We start from the raw sequence: 9,239 nt of genomic DNA, 5'->3' as shown, positions 1-9,239 counted from the left end.
AAACATACATATGTGTTGCATATGCATATATGTACATACGTACCCTATAAATGATGTAATTTTTTTCACTTAAAATCATTGATATCCTCCTGTGTAAATAAATATATATGTATAGCACAAATTTTAATGTTGCTCAGGATTTCAAGGTATGCACGTATTACATATGCCCTGTTTGAAAGACTGTTACGAAGTTGCAGTGTTTTGTTGTTGTTAAAAGCATATTGATGAACATTTTTATTGGTATATTTTTATAAACTTGCACATTTTTGATCATTTTTATAACTCCCCAAAGGTTATAACTGATCATTAGGAAGGTAGGAATATTTTAATGATTTTAATATATATTATTATATTGTTCTAAAAAATTATAAAACGAAGCCTCCTTCAGCATTGCACGAACATTTCCATTTAGCTATAAACTTGTCAACATTAAATCTTTTAATTAGTTACTTCCTGATAATTGAAAAATGTTCTCACTACTTTAATTGTTTCTTGATAACTACCAAGGTTTAATGTTTTCCCATAAGTTTCTAGAACATTCTAACTATTCTTCTGTGATTTATGTCCTTTCCCATTATTCCATTAGAGCGTTGCTCTTTTCCTCATTCATTTGCAGTAACCATGCACTCTTTAAAGATATAAATTCTTTATGTGTTATATAAATTATATGGATTGTCCAGATTTCCACTTGCATTTTAGTAAGGCTTATGGTCATTTTTAATTGCAATGTTTGTCAATCATTTATATCGAATTATTCTTTACGGACTCTGTAACTCTTTATGGTTTGTTATCACTCAGAAAATCTCTCCCTGCTCCATTATCATACAAGTATTCGAATCTATATTTTTCTAGCAATTTTATAGTTTTATTTTGTATGCCTGATTTTTAATAAATATAATTTAGTAATGACTCTTCCAATAACTTATCTGAAATATCATCTTTATCATATGCTATAGTTTTATAAATTGGGCAATATAAATCTCTGAGTTATATTTGTGGGGCTATTTGTCTAATCCTATTCTAGCAACATATTCTTTTATTTCATACATTTAAATCTTTTTTAGGGAAAATTATATTTTCCCAATATTATCCCAACTCTATTACTCTTTGTTTTCAAGAATTCTATAATTAGTTTCACATGTTTGTTATTTCAGGTCAATTTTAAAATGATTTGGTTAAGTTGTTACAAAAATTTAAAAAAAAAGTTTTCATTAGTTTTTTACCTGAATGTCACAGAAACTTTTAACCAGCTCTTATTATCAATTCTCCTTTTCTTTCTTTTGCACTTGAAACCCAAAATGTTAGCTGGATATAGGTTGCCTACCCTTACAACTTACCATGGCTATGTAATTAAACTAGTGGCTGGGTGCATGAGTACAAGTGACAAGTACAGCCTCTGAGTCATTTCCTTAAAAACTGTTTCCCTACAACATTCAACTTTGAATTGATCTGTGAGACAAAAAACAAACTTCTTTTTTATTTAAGACTGAGTACAACAGGATACATTTTATAGCACTTTAGCCCAAAACCTAACAAATAGAATTGTCTTCTGGGACGTTGGAATACTGACAAAAACCTAGAATATGAAGGATTGCCTTAGCAATAGTTTAATAACTAGAAAGAACACAGGTATCATTATAGTCCTGCAATCTAGTCACCAACTTTAAAGCACTCGGCAGAACACTTGCTGTGATAACCTGGATGTCAGACCTATGAGAACTGGTTGAAAAAATGTAGAATGTTTGCAACGGCTATTCTTTGTTGCTTTTAGCAATAGGGAGTGAAAGAGACATTTAGCCAAAAATTGGCCAGTTTGCAAGCAAAGATAGAAAAAAAACAAGCTTTGGTTAAGGGAGGTTCTGACAGCCAGTGGCCTGAAATTTAAACTGAATGAATGTCCAGAAGTTTGAGGCCTTAATGAATTTGAAGTTCCAACTGCTTCTGTATGGAAGCAGCAGGAAGTAAATTTATTGCCCAAAAGCAGACTGGAAGCAAAAATCAGATTAAGGGTGTTGCTGTCCCACATGAACTCATGGTTACAAATCCCTCAAGGGAACTCCCATTATAAGACAGAGAGAGATGACTGATTAAGTTCAGAAGCCATCCAATATAAGAAGAAATTCTGCAAGTTTAGGAACTGTAAACAGAGGAGATCTATGTGGATGGTTATTTCACATAAAACTGACTGGAAGCAAGTAGACCAGAGACTACTAAATTTTGGAGGAAATTGAATTGCCAAATAAATTACAAACCTGAGCACAGAAGCCTATGATTGTTCTGGCTCCAAAGCAACCCTGAGGTCATCAAACCTCCATATCTGCAACACCCACTGAAACAGTGGCTACAGGGCATAACAGGTGAGGGAGAACTTGCAAAGGATCACATAGGGAATGAGAAGGACTGTGAAAAAGGAAGTCCCTTCTATAGAGAAGGATCAGGGTTGACAAGAGAAGATATACCAAGGAAATTGCTCCCTCTGGGGCAAGGAGTCTTCTTTCAAGCAGGGTTTGATATCTGTAACAGACAACTGAATGTTTCCAAACCTCTTTTTTTCCAAATAATAATTTATGCATTTAAGCGTTCTTCTTCCTAATCTTCTGTGAATATTGGTGTTTTTATCTTTGACATCATTAGTTCTCCAACCCTTAGTACTCATTCTTGGAATTAATACAAATAACAGATTTGTATTAATTAAATTTGAGCTAGATGCAGGAAGTGGGTGAGAACTTGAGAGCATGCATGTGTATGTGTGTGTAGTGTCTGTGGGACAGAAGAGACCAGACAGGGACTAAAAAGCATTTCTCAGCTTCTACTCTCCTATTTTCCTATTTTTCCTTTTAATAAGCATAACAATTTTTAAATTTGGCTTCAAATTTTTGACACTCTTCCACTGAAAAGTGGGTTCTATGTCTTCTCCTCTTGAATCTGGTGGCCTTTGTCTGTGTTCATCAGTAGAGTACAATAAAGATGACACTAGGTGATTTCTTAAGCCCTCTTAAGGCAATTAATTTTCTCCCTCCTTCATTGGGAGAATTCTCCCTAAGGACCACTAACTTGGCATGTAAGCAGTCCAACTGCCCAGAGGCTGCCATACTGGGAGAAAGCCCCAGCTAATACATCAAGACCTCATGGAAAAGTTCTGGGTTAACAAGAGAGGAAATGTTCAACCAGCCACCAGCAGCTCCATCAGCCCACAGCTCTACTCTTACTCTTGATACCTTCACATTATAACTGCAGGCGAGATGCTGAGCCAAAACTGCCCAGTTGAACTCTTCCAAAGTTCCTGAGCCACAAAAAGTTTGAGAAATAATAATATGATTGTTGTTGTTTTGAGTCACTAAGTTTTAAGTTGATTAGTTACTAGGCATGTAGAGATTCCACCCTGTTTTGGAATAGCTACAGACTTCACTTCCTACTCTCCATGGCAGCCAGACATGGCAACATGACTAGACTGTTGCCAACGAGATGTGTGCAAACTCTCCTTAAAGATTACTTGCCCTAGCATCTCTATTTCCTCCTTCTAACCTAGTGGGAAATAGGAAGAAACTAGAGTAAATTTGGAAGCTAAGGATACTAAGGATGACAGACCAATCCTGACAGCCCCAGGCCTTTCACTTCTCGACTGTTAGATTAAGAAGAAATAAATTCCTTTCCTACTCAAGTCACTATATTTTGATGTTTGTTAAAGCACTTTAGCTTATATTAAAATAAATGCAGTGATATGCAATAAAGGTGGACATCTTTTCAATATTGAAAAGTCATTAATAAATATTTTCTCAGAAATGCGTATATCAACCTCCATTTATTCAATTTATCTTTTCTTTCTCCAGGGAAGTTTTATACTTTGTTTGTTTTTTATAGAGTTATTATGCATATTTTGATACACTTATCTAGGCTGTTTTATATTTTTGGTATTATTATGAGGAAGATCTTTTTACATTTTTCATCATATTTTCTAACTAGTTATTGGTATGCTATAAGAACACAAAGATTTTCAGATATTGATATTTAATCAATCAGCTCTATTATTCAATCCCAAATGTTCAATTGTTTCTCTTTGCTTTAATCAGCATGATGAGACATTGCTCACTCTTGCTCTCTGGCTCACCTTGTTACTGAAATGCATGATTGTATCAGATAAACCTTTTTTATTGTGGTAAAAAATACGTAATATGTAATCTACCCCCTTAATAAATGTTTAAGTATACGGTGCAATATTGTTAGTTATATGCACATTGGTATAGAGAAGATCTCTAGACTTTTCATCTTGCATAGCTGAAACTCTATACCCTTTGAACAACAGGCACCATCCTAGTTTTTGCTTCCATGAGTTTGACTATTTTAGCTATTTCATATAAGTGGAATCATGCAGTATTTTGTCCTTCTGTGACTGGCTTATTTCACTTAGCATAATGAATTTACATTTAATTCATATTGCAGCATGTGTCAGAACCTCATTCCTTTTTGAGGCTGAATAATATTTCATCATATATACTACATTTTATTTTTATTCATCCCCTGATGAACATTTAGATTATTTCTACCTCTTAATTATTGTGAATAGTGCTGCAATAAACATGGATATGCAAAGACCTCCTTAAGATACTGTTTTCAATTATTTTGGATAAATACCCAGAAGTGAAGTTGCTGGATCATAGGTAGTTTTATTTTTAATTGTTTCGAGGAAACTCCATTCTGTATTCCTGACTTCAAAATATATCACAAAGCTATAGTGACCAAAATAGTATGGTACCAGCATAAAGACAGATAAATAGACCAATGTAAGAAAATAGAGAACCCAGAAATAAACTCATGCATATACAGTCAAATGATCTTTGATGAGGGTGTTAAGACTATAGATGGGGAAAGGATAGTCTCTGTAAAAATTAATTTTGGGAAAACTGGATATCCACACCCAAAAGAATACAATTACATCTTTATCTTACATCATACACAAAAATTGACTCAATGGATTGAAGACTTAAACATAAGACTTAAAACTATAACACTTCTAGAAGAAACCTGTGATTGTTAATTTTATGTACCAACTTGACTAGCTAAGGGATGTTCAGATAACTGGTAAAACATTATTTCTGGGTATGTCTTTGAGGGTGTGCCTGGAATAGATTAACATTTGAATCAGTAGACTGAGGAAAGAAGATCACCCTCACCAATGCAAGTGGGCATCACTCAATCTGTTGAGGGTCTGAATAGAACAAAAAAGCAGAGGAAGAGTAAATTTACTCTCTCTACTTAAGCTGAGACATCCATCTTTTCCTACCTTTGGACATTGGCACTCCTGGTTGTCAGGTTTTCGAAGTCAGACTGGCTTCCCTGGTTCTGCAGTTTGCAGATGGCAGATTTCCGGACTTCCCAACGTTTATAATCCATGAGCCAATTCCTATAATAGATGTCCTGTTATATCTATTTATCTATCCATCCATTCATCTTATTTGTTCTGTTTCTAATACAAAAATATAGGGGAAAAACTTCATAACATTGATTTTGGCAACGATTTGTTTATTATGACACCAAAAGCACAGGCAACAAGAGCAAAGATAGACAAGTAGGGCAACATCAAACTAAGATGTTTCTTTACAGCAAAGAAAAGAGTTAACAAGTATAAAGGCAACCTATGGGATGGGAGAAAATACTTGCAAATCATATATCTGATAGGATGTTAATTTCCAAAATATATAAGGAACTGCTATAACTCAATAGCAGAAAATCAACTAACCTGACTAAAAATTGGACAAAGGACTTAAATAGACATTGCTCCAAATAAGTTATACAAAAGGTCAACAGGCATATGAAGAAATGCTCAACATCACTAATCATCAGGGAAATGCAAATCACATCACACTTGTTAGGAAGGCCATTATCAAAAAACAAAAAATAACAAGTGTTATATTAAAACATGTGAAGAAATTGGAAGCCTGTGCACTGTTGGTGGGAATAGAAAATGGCATACCTGCTATGAATAAACCTTTCCTTGATTGTGATGTTGACATTGTGTCTCAGGTGGGGACATTTCTGTGATGGTGGGGAGAGTAGATGGCATGTGAAATAGAGCATTATCTTTTATCAAGTTTGGTTTAAAGATAACTAAACCAAATTGGCTTAAGAAAAGAAGGGTTTCAGAGATGTTTTCATGACCCATGGTCTGAATTGAGGTTGGAACCCAAGATTTGGTTAAGGATAAAATATTACTCAGTGATTATTCCTTCTCTGTATCACAGTGGGGATTTTGTGAAGAGAGGCTACAGATGATAATCACACCCAAATATCAACTATCCTTTCCATGGTTCACTTAGGACTTTCATACATGCTTAGATCTGATTGACTAATATTTCACTCTGATATTTTTGCGTCTTCATTCATGTGATATTTGTCCCTAGCAATTCCTGGCATTTCTAATCTCATGTTTGTTAGCTTTTGTTGAAAGTTAGGGCAATTTGGCAAAGGCAATTTTTTAAATGTCAGTATATTCTGAGTGACAAAAAAAGTTTGATTCTGAAAGGTTTGAATAAATATATATATGGGATTTTCTGCACCAAGTACAATTCTGAATAATTTTGACATGCTTCTTAATGTCTTTAGGTAAAGAGGATACTTTAGGTTTTATGTATCCTAAATCATTTGTCATATATGTTTTCCTCAAAAAGTCACCCATTTCTTTGATTTTTTCTGCAAAATTAAAAAAAAATGCTTTTATTCAGAGAAAAAAATCAAAGAAATGACAAATCCTTTAGGAAATGACATATTAAAAGTGGGTATGGCCAAATCTGTAGAAAAATTATTTAACTTATATATATATATATATATATATATGTGTGTGTGTGTGTGTGTGTGTAAATTCTAACAATTATATGCATAATACTGTTGTTTTTAGGAAAATTTGGGGCTTACTTATTCTCTACATGCCACCGTCTCTGAGTTTCTCAATATCTGTATCCTTTTGTTGTCAATAGGATCAAATTTGTTGTCACCTCAATTTGTTTCCATAAGATGTTTTAAAACATATTATAAGTGAGCTAGTCTTTTGTGCTGCCTTGTATAATATCCCTGCCTAGTGAATGGTCAAATACTTGGTCTCATAGTTTAAAAAAAAATCATTGACCCTGAGACTATTAAGATGATGGAGTACAGAGTGGCCACACATTCTTATGTATATACATTTTTATGTATGTTTAAAGTCATCTGAGTACTGCTTTTTATCCTCCTCTCAAATTTGAATCCTTCATGTTCCTCTGGATATCATCCATGCTTATGGCTATAAATCATTAATCTTAACCTTATAAGTTCTCTACCTCTTGAACCATTGCTAAGAGACAATGTTATGCAGAGGACTTTTGAGGTAGTCCTCGGTATTACTCCCTCACAACTTCAAACTATAAGAGATTATATTTCTTACAAAATTAAATGAATGTGTTTCAGGAATACAAGAAATACCAGTGTCATAATTATAAGGAAAAAAAATACCTAAATAAAATTAGACAACTTCTCCCTGTTTGTTTTTTTTTTTTTTCCTTCAAGCAATTCTAATACAATAAAAATTCACAGTCTTGTCAATTCCTTTAGAGGTTGCTTTTTTTTCAGTAAAACATTGATTAACTAGTATGAGACATTTAATTAACATTCATTTTTCTGCAACCTGCTTCTAAAAATTAGCACCATATTATCCAAAAACAAACTGAAATTGAGGATTAAGTAGGGGAAGAAAACCTTCTGGAGTATATTCCACGGTAAATATAGACTCATCCTAACAGTTTTCTATAAATGAAATCTAGGCTACCTTGCTTTGCTCATTTGAGAGCACAACAATTTGAATCAAAAGCCTTCTGTAGCAAAGGAAAGCAGCCCTGAATAAATGCACCATTTGCTCTTGTTGATTTATTTTTTTACTTTAAACAATATTGAAGAGAAGTTTACTTTAGTCTCCTAGATTTGTTTTCATGGGGATGTTTGCTTTACATATGCAAAAGCATCTCCCTATAGCATTAATATGGCATATTCATCTTCAAAGACACTATGCTTTTTTATGCACTGTAACAGCCAAGTCTGAAAAGTCTGAAATGAAAGCTTTCAAGTTTGTTGACTCTGAAACTATTTTGATTTTTTTTCCACGCTGCCATAAATGTCCTTTTTCTGATTCGACATTGGGAACAAAAAAAGCAAATTTTGTCAGCATAAGTCACCTAAGGAACAACATCAGTGGTTGTCTCGCTCAAGAGTTTTCTAGCACCCTAGATATTCAGAATAACTGAACTTCCTGGACCCCTACCAAGTTCTCTATCTCTGACTGCCTCTGTGCTGTAAATTTATCCTGAAAACTATGATTTTCTCCTCAATTGCTGCAGCTTCCTAGATAAAATGAGAACTCTTCCACATATTTTCCTGTCAACCTCAACCTGGAGGTAGGATTTAGGAAGTTTGCCATGATTTCCTCACTGTCTTCAGAGCACCCTTCCTCAAATTCAGCATTAAAAAAGAGCACACAGGGCTTCCCTGGTGGTGCAATGGTTAAGAATATGCCTGCCAACGCAGGGCACTCGGGTTCGAGCCCTGGTCTGGGAAGATCCCACATGCCGTGGAGCAACTAAGACAGTGCACCAAAACTACTGAGCCTGCGCTCTAGAGCCTGCGTGCCACAACTACTGAGCCCGTGCAGCAAAGAAGACCCAATGCAGCCAATAATTAATTAATTAAATAATTTTTTTAAAAAAGAGCACACAGAAATGCTGGTAATAAGACTTTGCTGTAACAGGTTCAGAAAGGATGTCTTTAGGCACTTTCATTTTTAAAAGCCCTGATAAGTTGGCTCGGCAAGGAATCGCAGTAGTTTCCCCTTAAGTAGCCTTCTAGCGTGCTGTCTAGCAATGTGTCAGTTATGTTCTCCCAGACTCATTAGTTTATACTCTCACTCATCTGCAGATTTAAGTTTGAGTTTCTCAGGATGAAAAATAGCTTCTACATTCTACTTGAGAAAAGCCAACATCTCTTTGAACTGCTACTTCAAAGGGTCTTGGCAAATGGGTATCACCATCTACCCTCAACCTGTGCTCAATGTAGATGCTCAAAAACAAATCCAGTTCGATCAAATACTCACTTACTGATTAAAATGAAGTTTGCTTTGGTTAGAGTGTTGAGAACTTTATAAAGGAAGGTAAAAGCAGAGCAGAGAAAGGAAAAGAGGAGTAGGTGATCAACCTCTCCAGTTCCTGGACATGGTACTTCCA

This window comes from Balaenoptera musculus, chromosome 18, assembly GCF_009873245.2.
Source record: "Balaenoptera musculus isolate JJ_BM4_2016_0621 chromosome 18, mBalMus1.pri.v3, whole genome shotgun sequence".
NCBI classification, from domain to species: domain Eukaryota; kingdom Metazoa; phylum Chordata; class Mammalia; order Artiodactyla; family Balaenopteridae; genus Balaenoptera; species Balaenoptera musculus.
This window is presented reverse-complemented; position numbering follows the sequence as displayed.